Source organism: Poecilia mexicana, unplaced genomic scaffold, assembly GCF_051168715.1.
Source record: "Poecilia mexicana isolate PSO_F unplaced genomic scaffold, ASM5116871v1 scaffold_20, whole genome shotgun sequence".
Taxonomy (NCBI): Eukaryota; Metazoa; Chordata; class Actinopteri; order Cyprinodontiformes; family Poeciliidae; genus Poecilia; species Poecilia mexicana.
In genome coordinates this window covers 11,221,238-11,240,967 of record NW_028263389.1, presented here as the reverse complement: position 1 = coordinate 11,240,967, position 19,730 = coordinate 11,221,238, and the positions used below count along the sequence as shown (strand labels likewise).

Sequence of the window (19,730 nt, the reverse complement as noted above, 5' to 3'; positions counted from 1 at the left end):
CATAAGCAGTTCTCAAAAGCTAAAACGGCTCCTTCTCTATCCTACTCTTAAGTTACCACAAGTAGAATTTGAGGGCACTAAATGAAAAACCATCAATTATTAACCAAAGTGCAGTAATATCTTATTAATTACCATCGTCCTCTGAAAATCTGTCAGCAGCTAATGGACTCGGGTTTAAATATATAGAAGGATACCTTCAGTATATTAGAAAGTTAAAAACTCATTGCCTTAAAATAAACGGTTACATTAAAAAGCATGTAAATAAAGTTCCTTAAGGCAGTTGATGTTGCTAAACCTCATTGTACTTTATTGAGATTTTATGTGATGGAATAAGCCAAAGTAAGGCATAGTTATGAACAGAAGGGAGGGCGTCTTGAGGGTAAAGTGCATTAGGGCTGTTGTAAACGAATATTTTAGTAATCGAGTAATCTATCGATTATTCTTACGATTAATCGAGTAATCGGATAAAAAAAAATTATAAAATGAAATATTGGTAAATCTGGCATAATACCGGTGTTACTATCAGATGTCAATATCAGTCCAATTTTTCATATTTGAGCATCCCTAACAGTTGCTTTTTTGTAGTTTAGAAAACTAACCTGTAACAATAATAGCTCACTTTCTAAGTTAACCAGAAGAAAAGTTATAGAAAAATCTGAAATTATATTGAATTTAATAACAAAGAGGCAGGCTCACAAATATGCTTATAAAAAATGTCTACAATCCAGCTTTTAGTTTATGTATTCATCTTCAGTGAGTTTAATAGATTAATTAAACTCACCTTGCCACCTAACCTGTCACGCTTTGGGTTTGAAAATACGGGAAATGCCGCCTGGAGTGGGAGGAGAGGGCGAATGAACGAACGTAAGATGGGGTGGAGGGGAGGAAATAGACCAGCGGACTGACGAACCGTTAGACCGGGGGACGAACACGGGGGGAAGCAATACGGGATATTTACGACACCTTCACTGGTCACACTCAGAAACTCATCTACCAGCCATGTACGATGCGCTACGCCACCCGTTTCTTCAGACCGGGATATGAAATGTATTGTGCGGTTCGTCGGTAAAGCTACATTTACACGGTAAGCATCAGCTACTCAGCCGCCCGCCCTGCTCAGTCTATCCGCTCACCTCAGCGCTCTTCCCGCCGTTCGCTTTCAACCAGCAGCCCCGGAGGAGAAATGCTGCCGTACTCCAGGCATTCCCCCAGTCATTTTAAGGATGCTTATTGGTTCCCCAAAAACGATAAAAAGTCGGGCATTATCATCAATCAATAAAATCCCCACGGGCCAATCTTGAAGATTGGACTTTATGCCGCTGAGACTTAGCTTTTGTCAACAACTCAGAGGCGGAAGTGAGAGCTCCGCGCAACGCAAATGAAGTCCCGGCCAGAACACGGTGCGCTAACTAATAAAACATAAATTAACGAAGCTTCGAGGCAGGTAAATTTTCCTCGAGGAATTTTAGTAATCGAGGTACTCGAATCATTCGAGGAATCGTTTCAGCCCTAAAGTGCATCATTAGTTTTTCTCCCACACAGCAGTTTGAATGCAGGCCAAAAAGTTCAACTTTGGTCTCGTCTAACCAGAGCGCCCTCTTCCACATGTTTGATAAATGGATTGTTGCAGGCCGCAAACAGGACTTCTTACTAGCGTCCATCACAATAAACAATAAATCAATTAATCGCATGATAAATTAAAGCAAGCTCAATCTCTTCTATTTGTACAATTTCATCGTTTTGGTTTTTTTCTCCTCTTTCTACCAAAAACTGGAAAGCAAAAGTCTTCAGTCTGGTGCTTTGGTCTCGACTAGCCCTTTATTTGAAGGACAGTTTTGTTTACAGGGACTCCATAATTCTTTTTTTTTTTTTTTGTTGTTGTCTTTTGCTCGTTTATTTTGGATATTTAAAATGTCTTCCAGTTCAAGTGTCGAATGTTAAGATACTCGTTAGAATTTAAAGTTTAGCGAATCTCTGAGAATGTGTTCTTGCATTGTTAGGCCATTACCGTTGTATTACATGAAAATGGTCTCAAAACAACATTATTGCTTGTCGCAATAATTTCTGGGACAATTTATCGTCCAGCAAAATTTGTTATCCTACTTTTTAATGCTTTCAACAATGGCTTTTGGAGCGCACAAATAAAAGTTAGCATCTCAAAAGATTCTACCTCCTGTCCTGTGGATCTCTTTAGCTGCTCCAGAGATACAATGGACCTTTTGGCTACTCGCATGTTTTTTTTTTTTTTATTCCATTTTCAGATGATGGCTGAAACAGTACTCTAAGACAGTGTTTTTCAACCACTGTTCCGCGGCACACTAGTGTGCCGTGAGTGATCGTCAAGTGTGCCGTGGAAATTATCCAATTTCACCTACGGTACCGTATTTTCCGGACTATAAGCTGCTACTTTGTTCCTAAACTTTGAACCATGCGGATTGTAGCCCGGTGCGGCTTTTCTGTGTATTTTTCTTCAACCACCAGGTGGCTCTCTAGCAGGAAGTGAATCATTAGAAGTCAAAATTGTAAATCAAAGAAGAACGCGTTAATTTTCATTTAGAAACAAGCACATGCTAGCAGCAGGCACGACGGAGAAATGTTTTCAAACTCGTATGATGCAGCTTTTAAGTTGAGGACTGTCGATCTGGCAGTACAGGATGGAAATAAAGCCGCTGCACTTAAGCTCGGTGTAAACGAAACCATTGTTAGTAGTGGCTAGCGGCGTAATCATGTAATTTTCTTACCACTAGATGGCAGTAAGTACAGAGCATTTTACATTAAAACAAGAGAATTAGTGATGCATGAATGTTACAGGTAGCGGTGAGAGCATCGTATCTAGCAAGACTAACGACAGTGATGGAAAAGACAGTGAAGCTCAGCAGTAGTTGGAAAGAACATGGGTCCATTTCCTACAACATATCTGTGTGAAGTGAGCTTCTCAAGCCTGGCTACTATAAAAACTGAAACCAGAGAGAGACTGAGAGCTGTTGAGGAAGAGCTTTGTCTTTCTTCAATTTCTGCCAGGAAATCAGCTGTTTTCATCCAAATATGCACAGATTTCACACTAGGTGGGTAAAATATACAGATATTGACATTTTGCACATGTAAATCTTCATATTGTAACAGTGAAATCTTTCCCAAATATTATTGCTTCTTTAAGAATAAGAATTATTTTCGGTATTCCGGCTATAAGAATGCTTGTGAAATAGTTTGTAAAACACTTTGAAGTTTTCTACAACTTCTTTAAATTTAACACCAAAGTGTTGTGGCACTGTTCAGGTGTATTTTTGAAGTGGACATGTTGCGTGCAATTTGAAATAAGAAATGTAAAATGTGATAAAAAATACATTTTTGTGTTTATTTGATTCCTACTCACGACACTTTGATAAGAATGACTGTAATATAGGCGACTACAGAGTATCTTTGTTTACATTTTTGGTTGGTGGTGTGCCTCGAGATTTTTCCAATTAAAAAAGTGTACCTTGGCTCTAAAAGGTTGAAAAACACTGCTCCAAGAGACACTCAAAGATGAGGACAATATTTGTAACCAAACCCTTCACTGATCTTCTCCAAAACTTTATTCTTAAGCTATTTGCTTTTTTCCCCCACATGATGCCATTTATTCACAAATGTACTACAATAAGCCTCTGAGACCTTAACAGAACATCTGTATTTACGCTGAAATTTTTTTTAAAAAAAAGTTTACAACAGGACAATTAGCCTTAATAATAATCCAATGTAACTAAATGCTTTAAAGTTTCCTTTAAATTAAAGGAAACTTTAAAGCATTTAGTTACATTGGATTATTATTTATGGGCATCAGAGTAAAGGGAGACAGACTGAAAATGTCTACCACACTTTAAATGTTTTTTTTTGTCACATAAAATCCAAACAAACCCCACTGAAGGATGCAGTGAGCAATAACAAGACAAAATGTTTTTTTAAACAGCAGGATCAGGGGGACACAAATACTTCTGCAAGGCACCGAATCTTTGGTTTCGGCTCGTAAAAAGAACGGACCTTTAAATGAAACCCTTCAAAGAGAACATGAAGGTCTTTTCCCAGAGTAGGTGCCACAGCTGGCGCATGCTGTGTTGTGATGGAGTCTCAGCTACCCTTACCATGGAAACAGCTATGACACACACCACTTGCTGCTCTGCCATTACATAAGGAGGGAGCAGAGTGGAGAACGCCAGTATTTAGGGGAGAGCAGGGTAGCATAGCCTGGCAGAAGCTGGCTAAAATAATGAATGAGGTAGTGGCCATGCAAACCTTAGTCTGACTGCCTCCTGCCCTGGAGTGACCCACTGTAAGCTAGCAGTAGCAACTGGCTCGACATGAATGAAGCCAACGCTTTGGCTACGGTTTTAAACATGTCCTTTTGACAAGTGTCTTGTGTTCCCTTGTTGACTAGCGCTGCGAGTGAACAGACACAAACGGCCGAGTCCACGTGCCCCACTGTTTTGCTATTTTGAACACCGCCATCTTTGTGCAGAGCAAGCTGTGTGCTGGCTGAAAACATAAAACTCAATATTAGAGGTTGTATCATTTTTATTAATGGCAGCAGGCCATTAAACTCTAATAGCCAAGTGCCATTCTCCATTTTTATTGGCCGGGGCAGGGCTTTCAAAAGCACAAGTTACCATGGGGATTCTGCTTCTGATTGGCCGAGCGTGCCTCGCTGAGCCAGATACGATTGGTCGCCTCCATCTCCTTGACATAGCAGCAATGATGGGTCACTCTACATTGAGACAAATAAGTGAGACTTGAAGTACCGAGCACGTCTCAATGACACCAACACAGACGACCAGACGGCCTGGCAAGCAGGCTGCCGGCTGATTCTGTAGCTGGGAAAGGGGAGCGGGGTCTCAACACAGGCAGACTAACAGGGGGTTCCCATCTAGAAAAAAAAAAAAGGAAGAGTCTGGACTGCTGGCAAGCTAATAACCGCTGGGAAATCATTAGCAAACAAAGATGCTGTAAAAATGTGCTTACATTTAACAGAACATAGAGTATGAAACAACCCCTCAGAGGGTAAAAGAACTACAACTATGTCTGCTTTCAGCCTAAAAGTTGCCACCTGGTTTCAAACGGGCCCTTATTCTACAAAGCCTCAAGACCCAATATGAACAAGAGTCACGTTGTGGGGGAAAATTGCTGAACGCTTCCATGTCTCTGGGGGACAATTTTAAAAATTCACGGACACTACCACAGTCGGTAAATGATAGCATTTTCTCCAACCTGCCAGGACATCTTAAGACATCGTCATCCCTCATCCTTATGAAGAAACGCATAAAAAATGACCTTCACCAGTCACTTGTGCAACAAAACGCAGAGGCAACATATTGCTTCACAGTCGGGTGTCCTCCGACTGGCAAGCTGTCCATTTTTACTAATGCAACAATGATCTTTACGGTTAACCCCTTAAAGTTCTGCTTCATCAGCCTATAAGAACCATCTCTAACAATGTAATCTAAACTAATCTGGTTTCTTCGTCTGCGTGGCCTTTCAGCACTCATTTCAATGTAGATAATGACATCAGCTTCAGCTGGCATTGTTTGCTTTTGTTGTTGGGTTGAGTTATCTCTGAGACGGATCTCGCCTCCTTCCTGAACGATATGATGAGTAGACGTTCCCATACCGTTCAAACCTGAATAGCAGGTGAAGAGGATCTTTCTGGTATCCCATGGATAAACAAGACTTCTGGAGGTAAAAAGTTTGTTTTGTTTTTGTTTTTGTTTTTTGGCTGCTTTCCTGTGATGATGTCACACAGTGAAGTAGTATGTTTGAGGTGTTCAGAGACAAAAAAAGAAATTGTTTAGATGTCTTTTGTTCTGTAATCATAATTGTCTGGTTTCAACTCTACAGATGACAGATCCTTAGCCTAAGCCCTCCTTTATATAATACAAAATAAAAAGATTACGACTGATTAAAGGATAGCACAGGAAAAAAGCAATTCATTGTTACTTCTGTCTCGGGCGTCACTGACAGTGATAAGTAGGTTATAGATGGGTAGGGTAAGTAACCTCATTATGCTCTTGAATGATTGGCATATTCTAGGAAGCATCTATTAAATTTGAAGCTCATCAAGCCATCAACTCCTCTAATTCATTACTACACCAAGTTGGGACATATTCTCCATCAGTCATCAGTGCAAGCCATTTGCAGTATAAGAAAAAGGAAAAAAATAAAAATAAATTTGCAAAACCAAACAGCCAAATACAGAGCCGCTGGCCATGACATGCTTTCTTTTAGTGTCACAAGAAATTGCAAAAAGGACACCGTAAAGGAAACAAGTGATATCAGCTTTTATTTAGTCTAAACGCTCTCCAAGAAGGCTGTTGCAGTAAAAGATGACGCGTCAATTACCTTCGCAGGCTATTAAAATAAAACATTTCAGAGATAATGCAACTGAGAGCTCATCTTGAATTGTGCGATTTATAAGCGTTAAGTTGAAATGCGATTTCATCCTTTAGGTGTAAAACGCCGTGGACACGCCGTTCGGTTATCTTCTACGTGTTCCTGGCAAAGCAGCAGCTTTGACTGGGGAAAGCACAGGCTGAAGGACTGAGTGGAAATGATGCCGGGGGGTCATGGGGTTTATTTGAGCAATGCCCTTCTGGGTAGTTGCCCACTTTGAAACTGAGCCTCATAGCCGTCTCTGCTTTAGACTCCTTCCTCTTTCTCTCGCATAAACGCAGACGTCGAATATTTGCGAGCAGATGGGCTGACAGTGTAAACAATTCTCACGTTGTTACTCTTTTTTTTTTTTTACCCCCCCCCCATCTTTATCCTATCTGTAACCGACTCCCACGGCTGCACAACGGGGCGGGTTATTAAAAACGCTTTAAAGAGAAACAACGCCACCTCAAGAAAATGACACCGGTAATTTTCCAGCTGTGTGTCAGACAGAACGCCATTTCTGACAGAGGACTAAAAGCAAAACTATAGCAAATATAACTTCACAACCCCAACAAAATCTCCAGAGAAATCAATTGACTTTCAGAGAGCTCTTTAGAACGATAGCCATAGTGTGTGTGTGTGTGTGTGTGTGTTGTTGTTGCTTATAATTTGAGTGTCACATGACTGCCCCCCACCCCCCTCCACCCCATGTGGTGGAGGTCTGGTTGGCTCCAGACTGGTTGAGCTGGAGCCAACCAGTCTGGTGAGGGAAAAGTGTGGGGACGAAGCGCCGGAAGCAACCGCGCTCCCTCCCGTCAAACTCAACCAGAACCTGCTTGTAACCCGCTCCATCAGATGGCTCCCCACCTTAGAAATCCAACTCAGACATTCACCTGCATGTACAGCCAAGAAAACACCACACCGTCCCTTAATAGAGGACATACTTAGCAGTTCTAAGACAGTTTTTCTTGAGAATCCTCTAGTCTTTGCATAGTTCTCGCAACTACTCGCGATGCTTACACTGCACAGTCAAAACCAGACTGCCATAAAAAAAACAACAACATAAAACTACTGATTTGCCCATTTGAACTCGCAACATAATGGAAGAAAGAAATGTCTCGAGTTGCCAAGCGGAGGCTGCATCTGCCAGTGTGCCGTTCCTGTAATTTTGTGGCTTAACATGGCTTTGTTTAGAGACACACCTAGTGTTTCTGGAGCTCACTGGGCGCTGGGCAAGACCATTCATCACACTGAATAAGAAGCTATTGGGGCAGTGTTTGTAGTCTCATTCACTGCTATAACGAGGACCCTTCCAGAAAGCGCAGAACCTCGGTGGGGCTGAACAATGTCTCGTTGGTGTGTAATTTGTCCTCACATGGCGTCTCGACACAACCGGCCCCAGGAGGGACATGGGGAGCAAGAGTGCACGGATAAAGAGTGCTTCTCGAGGCCTGCAGTACAGGCAATTCATTTCCCACAAACTGACGAGGAAATCATGACAGAAGAAGGACCCAGAGGACACTTGTCTTCTCGTTTTACGCCCCAGTATTTTTGCCAGGGTGAAAAGAGGCGTCCGGGAGAGCCAACATACACACAAACTTGTTGGATTCATGCAAGATGTTATTCAAGGCAAATATGGATTTGAACAATATCGTTTTCGACAGAATTGAACACTGTGGAGGTCGTGGCGGACTCTGGCCTCGCTGACAGCTGCCGTTACCTTGAACCAGATGCCGGGCTATCGGATTTGGGTCAAGAGAAAGGCAGAGCAGAACGGCAAGACGGCAGAAAAATGAAAGTCGAAAACCTAAAGGTGCACTGTGTATTGCGACTTGGTCAAGGTGATGCCAGGGGCTCGAGCCGATTGCTCCAATTCTCAACAAAGCCTCCAGAAAACACCGATAAATCAGGTGACTTCTTAAAATGAGCCTAAAGTTTACGTCTCTGTTCTGGTGTGCGACCATTTACCATCCGCCTCGACAGCATAAACAAACTGTCATGAGATTTATGACCACAGAACAGAACTAGTAAATCCATGAAATAAAATTTCTCTACGAGTTGAGAACCTTAACTTCACCTTAATTTGAGACAATCTACTATGACATACCATTAAATAGTCTGCAAAAGCAGGAGGGACTTTCTGATACTGTGCTGGATTATGTCAGGCTTTACTTGCTCTACTGGGACCACTTTGTGTTATTTGGCAGTTATTAATCTAAGAATAATAACAAAAAAACATGAGAGGTTCCTCAAGACACTTGGATCCCCTTTTATTGAAGACATTTATGCTCTCCAAAGTCTTCATATGCATTATGGTGACACACAACTTTATATTCCCGTGTCACTAAGGTCACTAAGTAATTGTGTCCATAATATGAATGACTTTATGGTTTTGAATTTGAACTGTACAATAACAAAAAACAAAAAAAAAAGATCAACAATGATCAAGATTGCATAGACCAACAACAACTCGAGTACAATATTTGGAATGTTGTAATATTTCAACTGTCATGTATTCAAACACTGCTTACAAACAGTTGCATGGACTTTCACTTTCACTGCCATTTTGTCCATGCCTAACAGATCTCAGTGAGCCAGATGTTGAAACTAACAGTGGTGGGATTTACTGTGATGACGGACACGGAAAAAAAAAAAAAATGTTGGTTGATTATAATCAGTAACGTTTTCCCAATAACGAAGAATATGCTGCAAGTCCATGTTCTCTTCTCTCACCAGGATGTTTGCTAGCTTGAGGCAGAAAAGACAAAAGTCTTTGATTTTAGTCTGAATAATGCAGGATAAGAGATCACCAAAGAGCATGCAAGAAACCTAAATTTTAACATCCACCTAACGCCCATTTAAAATCAACTTTGCAACATTAATTACTCCAACAACCGTCCTCCAAAAAAGAAATTCAATGGAAAATTCTCAAAGTTCTCCTGATGGGTAAAATGAACAAGCAAAAAAAAAAAAAAACTGTTCAAATGGTATACGACCTAGTCCCACTCAAGATATTCTTTCCTCTGGAATCACTGCCAGGTAATGGCACTAAAGTGGCAGATAGCAACAACAAGCCAGGCCCCCACATTTACTGAAAGCTGATCACACTCATCAATCTTTAATGGCGGCAGTAACTCCAGGATGTCGCAGGATGAGAAGCAGACGGTTCAGCATCTGGTTGTCAGAGAAACACTGGGGAGTACAATGGCTGGATATGTAAATCACAATGGCAATTTGCCAACTTAGCATAAAGCAATGGAGAAAAAAAAAAAAAAAAAAAGAAAAACCGACTACTGCTGTTACAAGTATGCATCTTCAAACAACAATGTAGTCCAAATCCATCAGTGGTTAATTGCTATGGGAAGATTTACTGATAACAGTAGGGAAATCAAGTTAACATAGAGGCTGATGTGTTGGGTTATCCCAAGTTAATCTCCAAGGCTCAATTACCTAATTGATCTGAGCCATTATCAATCCACTACTGACCCAGCTGCTTATTGTAGTGTGTACATTAAAAAAAACAACTTGTTTTACAATAAAACAAGGTTTTTGCCCGATGAGCAGATTGCAGTATAAAACTTTGAACTGTAGAGTGAACCAGTCAAATGGATCAGTTGCTTTTGAACATGAAAGGAAAAAATAGAGATAAAGGGAAACAATTAGTGGAGGGAAAAACTTAAATCTATATGTCACCAATAAACACATGATCGATATCAACAGCTACTACGTTCAATAGACTATTCAATCATTTCAGTGGACTCTGACCCTGAACTACACAGTGATCTACAGCTCTAGCCACTCAACATCTCACAAGCGAGGAGGGGAGGAGGGGGCGTCAACTAACTCTCTCTCTTTGGTTACCTAGCAACCACCTACACAGCATCAGTTAAAGGTTTTGCCTCCATCCTTTGTAAGTGCTTAAAAAAAACAATAGCATAGAGAAAGAAGAAATGAGCACAACGGCTCAAGAGGAAATTACGAATAAAACAGAAAACATCATGACACGATGTTGGCTCCGTTTCAGATATTTGAAACAAAAAAACTAATCAATTATCCATATAGACTCGAATGAAATCCTTGTATTGTGATACGTTTTTCAGCCCCAACTCAAACTAAAATGTGAAAGTCATGTAAAACATATTTCTATGACTTTCACATGTAAGTATGTGAAAGTCATATTTACTTTCACATAAAGTAATTCTTCAGATGATTTAGATAAATTATCTGAAGAATTTATCTTCTTCAGATAAATTCTTCTTCAGATTTATCTGAAATCCTTTTGAATATAGAAAGGTATGGGTCGGAATCAGCATATCGTATAGTGTAGCAAGGTTTTTTTTAATTATTATTTTGTTTTGGGTTTTTTTTAAATACTGCTTCCAAAATTACTACAACGTCCCATTACACCAGTTTTCTGATTTAAAGTTGTTTTGATGCCAGAGTCACTCTGGCTTTACGGAAAGCGTTCCGCTAAACTGCCAGTAAGCTGGCTGAAAGAAACTAAGCTAAACAGAGAGTGTTTAAACATCCAGCAATTTCCAGATAAAGAGCAAAAACAAGAGAAAGCAAAATAAACAATGATGCAATTTTTCTTTTCTTTTTTTTTTCTTTTTGCAAAACTGATTTACAAAACTGTCAAATCAGAAAAGCGAACAAGTACAGAGGAGCACATTCATCAAACTAGTGGAAGCATCAGCTCAAACTCAATCTTTCAGCAATATCAGGATCTGTAGAGCAGATGAGTTTGCAAAACCTCCATTGCTTTGGTCTGTAAAACAAATGTTGCAGCACAAACCCAGCACAAAGCCTGTGGAGATTATCTCCACAGGCTCACCCGGGTGTATCTATTTTTCCAACGATGCAAGATCATAAACAGCAGGAGTTTGTCGTTTCAGTGTTTGAATCATGTCAACATTTATATTTGACAGAAGTCCATTCATCATATTGCGCAGCAGAGTTGCATCAGCAGAGAGTTGGCTGCGGTTGCTCTTCTTACCGTGGTCTTAGTCCAGAGAGTCCCTCAGGCCATTGCTGCAAGATGATGAATCCTGGAAACCTTTACACATCACTCTCTTCTCCCTGCTGGGAGAAACAACAGCAACACTCGAATTGAGCTCTCCGCAGTGGCAATCAACCGGTGTCATGCAAAAGCATCCTAGGAGCACATCCTTGAACAGCACAGTAACAAGAGAGAACTAAGTGTGAGATTTATTCTGTAAGCGAGACTTCTTCTGTTTCATTATCTATTGTAATGAAATCCAGGGAACAACTAAAGTGTTATTTGAAGTCCCCGGGAGAGGACATTGGTGTAAACACAGCATTGTTTTTGGTTGAATTTAGAATAAAAACAACGTTTGGAAACCTAACCCGACAATGTCTTCAAAGCATTTTTTTATTTATTTTTTAGTTTTTTGCTCACATACACTACCGGGCCTTTTTGGTGGGCCGTACACAGCAACTCTGCACATCTGCAGCTCACTCAGCAGCTTGCAGCTGCCTGACAGAGTCCAGTAGGGGAAATGTGCTCCACATCTTCTGCTGTAACAGTTACGCAGTTCTGTCAATGGGTTTTCCATGAATCTTGACAGATTTCATCTAAACAACAGTGGATTAGTGACAAATACATTTTTTTTGTATTGTTCTTACAGCCAAAGTTACTCAATTATCTGCTTTAAACCTTCAATAACTACCAGGCTTGAAGGAGCACTGTTCCTCTATCGGAGGAAGAGTCATATGTGACTTCTTAAACATTCCCAGCATTCAAATAAATGGACCATCAAAACATTTCAAAAGTTCGGGACTGGGAAAAGAACAGTTCTGCAAAACTAAACCTGCCACTCATTCCGTTTAGCTGCCAGCCTCGAGCTGTCCGCTCCACAAACATAGATCTTGAATTAAAGAGAAAGAAATCTGCAAAGTGTACCATCATTGAGGAAAGTCCTTCATAAATTATACTCAGAACTCATGAATGAAGCAAATTGGTGGCATTGTTATACTGTGGGGTCATTTTCAGTCTATTCTTAAAATCTTGATTTTTTTTTTTTGAAGAAATATAAAAGTGTAAATCTTTCAGGGAAACCTGTTTCACCTTGGTGCCGACAACGACAATGGCACAACACGTCACTACTGTGTTGAAATTTCTTTTTAAGGAGACTTTTAAATTAAATGTTGACAAATCGACTTAGTCAAAAGGTCAAATGAGAATCCAATAACAAATGTGTCCACCTTTAAAGGCTGCTGTACACAAACAACTCGCTGATCTAACTTAAACAGCCCAAAACAGATTTGAATCCTTTCAGCTAGAAGTATTGAGCCAATAAAGACTAAACACATTAACCTGTACCTGCTGCAAGAAAGATAAATAATAATTTTAAAAAATCTTATGCAAAACAATAATTTTGCCGTCTAATTTTACGCTTGTGTAGCTTACGCAGTACCCATGTTTACAAAATCAAATGCTAAGCAGGAATCAATACTTCTGCTTTTTGCTGCACATACCAAATGAGCCAGCTGGGGAAACCACTGACATGATGTGATGTGCTGACATGACACGAGAGTAAACAGATTCTCCTTGTGAAGCAAACCAAGTAAGGAACAGAAAGCCACAAAAGGGGAAAATTACATACATTTGCAAGTGCATTACAAAAATAGCCAAAATTGACAAGTTACAGAATGTCTCAGTGCAGTTTTATAATGGCCTTCCACGGTAATGCAACAGTAATAACAATCTAAACTAATGCTTACGTAAATGTGACTATTTCAACCGTTCTCTTGCCTTCTTTCGCCTGGTAAATCTGTTTTGACGCCTATGGAGAAATTTCCTCTGAGAATTAACTCTGTCACATGCTCAGTCAAAGTCCAGACTTGATCTTTGGACTATACGACGCACTACATCGGAGGCTGAAAGCACTCTATTGATCCAGCATTACTGTAAAAAACAAAAACAAACAAAAAAATGAGAGAGCACTATGGATCTGATAATACCAAACAGTTATTTCCGAAGTGAACCGTGCACTGAAAGAAAAGAAAACCAAGAACTCAAGAACTCCAACTATTTTGGTCTATAAGTGCATCAAGCAACAGCATACATTTAATACACATTCAAATAAACAATGTGGCGATTGCATCATTTGGGATCTTCTGAAATCAAACCACTACGTTTAGCAAATAACCTGCAGCACATATTTTCTCTAATAGTGTTGCAGTCCATGGGGATAATAGATGAATAAAAAAAAAAATCTAAATGTGTTAAAAAAAATTATTTCAAACAAATGCAATGTAAATATAACATGTCTAGGAGATGCGTGAAGAGATTTGCCAGTGGAACAAAAGACAATCTACTTGTCCCAAATAATTTTCCAAGCCAGTTATTTATTAGGAGGTCAAATAAAAAAAAACTGTGAAATGTCAGGTTCAAGTTCTCTTCAAAAAAATAAATAAATAATCCGAGCTGCTTCTTTATGCAAGCTCAACTTTAGCTTTATCTTTAGTCTCTCTGTTCAAATTAAAAGATAACAAAAGAGACACGTTCGTACAGCTTTCAAGGAGTTGTTAATCGCAGTAGTTATCAATTAGTGCGATCAAACAGCTGTCTTAACTTCTCGTTCTTCCAGTTACGGACTCTTTTTGTATAAAATGCTCTTAAACCAACCCAACCAAACCTAAGCTAAGCTAAGCTAAGCTACGAGCTGCTGTATCAGTAAATCAGGCTCCCATAAAACAGGACAGAAGATGACCATATTGGCCAGGTCACCGAGGGGCTAATCACAATAGAGCTCTCGTCCAGTGCCTTTTAAATGGCCCACTAATGGCTGTCAATGGCATAAGAATCAAGACTGATGTCTACTCTGATGAAAGTAATTGGCATTAAGTTCCAATTCTAAAAAGAAGGTTTCACTGACATCAGCTTCCTTGACTATAATCAATAAAGTTTGCTCCATCAGGGAAGGTGAGACAAACTGCAGTCAAACGCGTATGCTTTACCAAAAATAGAGCTGGCATTAGCCTAAAGCTGAAGAGAAACGAGCAGCATTTGTTGACTCGCAGCAAGTACACTGCAGCCAACTACAGCACAAAAAAGGAAATCAGATAAAGACTTCCAGACAATTTCATCTGGGTTAAATTGTGAAGCGCCGATAACCACGTCCACACCTCTGCACCCGAGCCCCTGCAGAATCAGCAGATTTTTTTTTTTTTTTAAATTCCCCTGTTCTGCTGAGGGAAGGCCTGTGTGTGCATGTGTGTGTGTTTGCGCAGCAGAGACATGTAAACAGACAGAGCAGAGAGCGAAGGGAGGGGACGAGGATTTGCAGTGATCACTACATTTTTATAGTCCTCACACCCACGAGCCGTCATAGGCCGGTGACAACACACCCACTGTCCAAAAGTTACAGCCCAAAATGTCCGGAAGACGGCAGAACGGGAAGACACGAGCGCGAGGCTCAAGCAGAGGACCAGGAATCTGCAGATAAATGCGACAGAAATTTCAACTTTTCTGAAACTTTATACTCATCTCGGTTTTCTGCTGCAGGGCATTCAGCTCAACCTGCCTTTAAAAGCGGCCAGAAAACATCTGACATCTGCTCTATACACACACACACACACACACACACACACACACACACACACACACACACACACACACACACACACACACACACTTCAGAGGAATGTAATCGAACTGGATTTCTCTAAGGAGAGGTTAGCCGTAAAGATCAGAAACACAAGCTCAACGCTGCACCTCTACCCAGCTGTTTTGTTGCCCAGTTTCAGTTTGAACCAGAAAGAAAGACTAAAGAAAATGAGTGGGACAGGATGTGTTCTCCTTTCATCTTTGGTGTTGGTCCAATCATGAAAGAGTACCGCTTTTATTGGCTGTTGAGCAGGTGTGCAACAAGATCTCGCAGCACAAGACCGTGCAATATGAAAACGAACTACACTTCTCGCAGGATTTCTCCAAATCGATTTAAAAAAGACACACAGCGTGTTGAGAGGTTATTAAAGAGCATGAGACAGGCGTACTCAAGCCATCTTAATTTAACTAATTTTACGGAGAGTAAGGCATTATCATGATTATTATTAACACGTTTCAAATAGTGTAACGAACTAAACTTAGCCTCTGATTCGTAGATTTACTCCAGGTGTTCAGCAGCGCAGGAGCGCCACAAGGGACCGTACTCCTACCGTTCCTTTTCACTCGGTACACCTTAGACTTCCAGTAGAAGTCAGAGTGCTGTCATCTGCAGAAATACTCAGATGACTGAGACTGACAAGAAGCTGAGTTACAGATAGCTGGTGCGCCGTTCGTGTCATAATGCAGGAACAATCATCTCATCTTGAACGTGAATAAAACAAGCGAGATCCATGCAGATTTCAAGAGAAACAGAAATCATATTTCTGTAATGGGAGGAGAAGCAGAGGTGAGAGAAAGGAGAATAATAACCTGCGTGTTCACCTGGAACACAGGCTGGACTCAACAGGCAGCAATACAGCCGTCTACGAGACGGGACAAAACAGACTGTACTTTTTGACGAAGCTGAAGTCCTTCGATGTTTGCAGCAAGATGCTGTTGGAGTAGAAGCGTCTGAGTCAGGGACTAAAAACGGTTCAACAAGCTGATAGAGGAAAAACTGGTTCTATTTTGAGACTACTGTTGAAGATCTGGAGAGTGTTGCCAAAAGGAGGAGTCTTCATAAAAGACAACGTTACGGACGGCCCTGAGCAGTCTCGTCATGAGATTACTGTACAACTAAAGTCTTCAGTCAGAGGTTTTGTTACAACTGCTGTAACACAGACTGCTATTGGCAATTTTTTCCCCAGCCATCAGCATCTACAATGACTCTGAAGAAAATTGGATCATATGAGTTACAACTTCATTTCCCTTTGGGAAAAAAACGGCATGCTTGAATGTAATTGAATCTAATCCAATCTGTCAAACAACCAACATGCTACTCATATTTCCCAAGTGAAATCTGTTTTAGAATTTGGCATTTTAAAAACTTTTGGGATTCCAGTGTTTGATTATGAACAAAAGCTTAAAACTCAAATCAATCCTAAATTGAAAAAGATATTTTCAGCACGCTGATATTTTTCAGCTTTAAAGCTTCACCAGAGCTGTGCATCAGATGGAACGTGCAGCATGCTAATGCGTGTGTGTGTTACTGGATGTTCTTAGCGTATTTGTGTATGGAAGGATCAAAGCTGCTAAAAAGGCACACTTTCGTGTTAACATTGGCACGAGGTGCTTTACCTTTCAAGTTTATCTGTCACTCTATCGCGCTCAGACACGTAATCTAGGTTAACTTCCTCTGCACAATGTGGCACAATAAAACACTTATCTTGAACGCAATTTTTTTTATTTCACAACGGCGGAGTCTTAAAAAAAAAAATCTGTAAGTGTTGACTTAAATTCACGAAGGTGAAGCTGGCGAGCAGGAGAACAAGAAACAATGAGAACCTATTAAGTAACATGCAGACAGCTGATGCAGAAGCTTCTACAAGTGCGGCTTAAGAACCACAAGCTAGCTCTCTTATCTGATCCTGGCGACAGTAAAAACAAATGTTTAGGCGTAATAATGGGACTGATACGATGAGTTGTAAAGGATGAGTCACAGCGAAAGGTAACTGTGTAGGAGGTTGAGACAGCTGTGACAATAGGAGAGAAAGTGAGCAAAATCAACGGAGACGTATTTTAAGAATGGCTGGCCTTGCATGTCGGGTATCTATTGTGCTCGGGAAAAGGGGGACGTGTCCACCAACTAATCAGTTTGCAAGGAATGAGTTCCCATTGGGTCCGAGGGCGTGCGGTGAAAGTGAAACTAAACAAGAAAGGTGTCATGTTAGTGTGTGTGTGTGTGTGTGTGTGTGTGTTTGGGTGGGTTCAGGGGAATGGGATGACATAACTGTGTCATTTTAATCAGCCGGGGACGCCGACAGATATAAATTACTCACTTAACGGTGGATCAATTTGAATTTTCAGAAACGTGACGACAGGAAGCGTACAATCGTTTTCTCCCTCTACCGAGCTGCAGTCTGAGCACTGTGATGATCCCTGGAGCACGTTTAAGGGGGGATGACTGTAAAACCCGGCATTACCTGATTAAGAGTGCTGCTGCTCTGACGGCGGAACATGTAATTGGACGAGACAGAGGAAGACGTCGGGTGAAGCGCCCTCCTTAGCAACAGCCGGGTCGAGGAATTCTGTCGTGTAAGATTTAGCAAAATTTCACGAGACTTCCCTTTTTATTTCAAATATCGAAAGGATGGACTTGGTAGATCAAAGCGTCACCTTAAATACTGAACATAACAGACAGAGGAGTAATGCTATTCTGTCCTATTGCTGTGCACAGTCGGTGCACAGCAATAGGATCTCTGGCCATTTAGTGGCCAGAGATTGGAAATTTTTCTTTGGTTGATTCGAACGAGTGATTGGATAAATACTGGTTAAATACACACAAAAAAAAAGAAATAAATCTGTTTTTTCTAATTAATTAAATGCCTCAAACATTCATTGCCCTGAGCCAGAAGCAAATGTTTAGTTTTTTTTTCCTTTTGCGTTTAATTTACGCGGGGATGTGTCGGCGGCGACACATCCAAATTTGCAGTACCGTAATTCCGCCACACGTAGCGCTATCTGAAAAATTAAAAACGGTTTCTGAAAGGGGAGGCGTTGCCCTTTCCAGCAAGTATCGGGTTTAATAGACGGCATATTGCGAAAATAACTTGCTGGATATTGTAAGTTCCAGTTGTTATCGATACATGGGTAAGTATATCATCTCACAGGACATTTAAAGAACTACTTACAATTAAAATAAGGAAGGTTTATTTAGGCAGACGCTTGAAATTCCGGCGTAAAAGGGTTAACTGCTTAGAAAAAACTGAACCATGTCAAAACCAGAAATCAGCAAATCAGAAGCCACAGAACATGTCAAACTGATAACAGCCAAGAAATGTCTAATCAATGCAAAAAAAAAAAAAAAAAAAAGAATTAAAATACATGAAGTGAATTCAGTCATTGCATGCAGGAGTTAATGAGGCATCAATATGAGGCTCATTAGGATTGATGTTTGTGGTAAATAAAGAAGGGAAAGACAAACAGAAGCACAGTGCTTCGTCAATAATTTACATTAAATATAAGCCTAATAAAATGCGGGTTAACCATACTGTATGGAGGAGTAAACAGGTTGCATAAGGATAATCAGTTCCCCTTCCAAACAGCAAAAAATAGATGTTATACAGTTGAGAGATGAAAACTGTGAGTCATCAGAATCAAAGGAGGAGGAGGAGAGAGAGCGGGGTTCTCTGCTCTGATGGTGGGGGTCGAGGGGACTCATAGGATACACACTGGGTCAGAGTTCGACCCTCACAACGTGTACAGAAACAAAAAAGTTGGATCTGAATCCCCTCATTCCTCTGACTTTATGAAGAGCTGCTTCTTTACACGTCACTCCATGCTACAGCGGCCCAACCTGCACTGCTGGTTCAAATCGCAGTTTGCCCCCCTCGCTTTAGAGGTTTCTGTACAGGTTGTTTTTATTTTAAAGGATGGCGCGTTGCTACATACTTTCGGACCACCCAGTCAAACTCCAGCAGGCGGCTTCCTCAATCCAAGTTTTCGCTCCATCCTCGAGTGCCAAGGATTCCACCCTGGGCAGTGGGAATGGTGCCAAGCACATGCTAACACCCAGTGCCATGGATTCATTGCGTTTGAAAGGATGAAGGGAGGGATGAAGGGGGGTGGGGAGGAGGGCTCACCCAAACAAATTAAGATGACAGAATCTCCACTGACAACCCCATGCTGACAAACGTTAATTAAAAGCATCTTCTCACATGCAGATCACACCGATATCAACAGCGTATGCAGAACTTAAAACATTTTCTTTGTCTTATCGCAGCAGTGAAAGATTAAACCCCAGCTGTAATAGGATGAAAATCTACCACATTTCAAATATATTTGCTCTGCTGTACTGTACCGCTCCGCAGCGCGCAAAGCTCGCAACATAAGGGAAAACAGCTGCGAAAGCCGTCATGTGATCTCTGCTGTCTCCTCCGCTCAAGCCAAACTGACTGAGGGGCTCCTTCAGAGCGATGAGAAGTAGACAACACTATCATCTGGCTGTAGAGATCAATATGCACTTTGCCGCGGCTGACCTACATAAGTGGAGGAGCACGGTCGCTTGTCTCAAGATTCCTGGAGCCCAGGTTGAGTCTCTGTGTAGGTCTGATGTAATATTATAGTTTAATGTCATGTTCTATAAGTTTTATCAGAACTGCTTCAATACATCAGATCGCAACGCCAGTGGATCTACATGGATGAATAATTTGCACGCCTA

The 19,730-nt window shown here is 40.9% G+C and overlaps 1 protein-coding gene across 4 annotated transcripts in view; it reads right to left on the bottom strand.

The window, feature by feature from the left end:
• Positions 1 to 19,730, bottom strand: part of ncoa2 (nuclear receptor coactivator 2) — a 75,404-nt gene that overhangs the window by 45,570 nt on the left and 10,104 nt on the right. For 3 of the 4 annotated variants that reach the window (XM_088001327.1, XM_088001329.1, XM_088001330.1), the window contains exon 2: positions 11,396 to 11,481. The exons of the other annotated variant lie outside the window; for it this stretch is intronic. The gene's annotated coding sequence lies outside the window, so the exon portion shown is untranslated. The remainder of the gene's footprint in view (positions 1 to 11,395; positions 11,482 to 19,730) is intronic. 4 annotated transcript variants of the gene reach the window in all.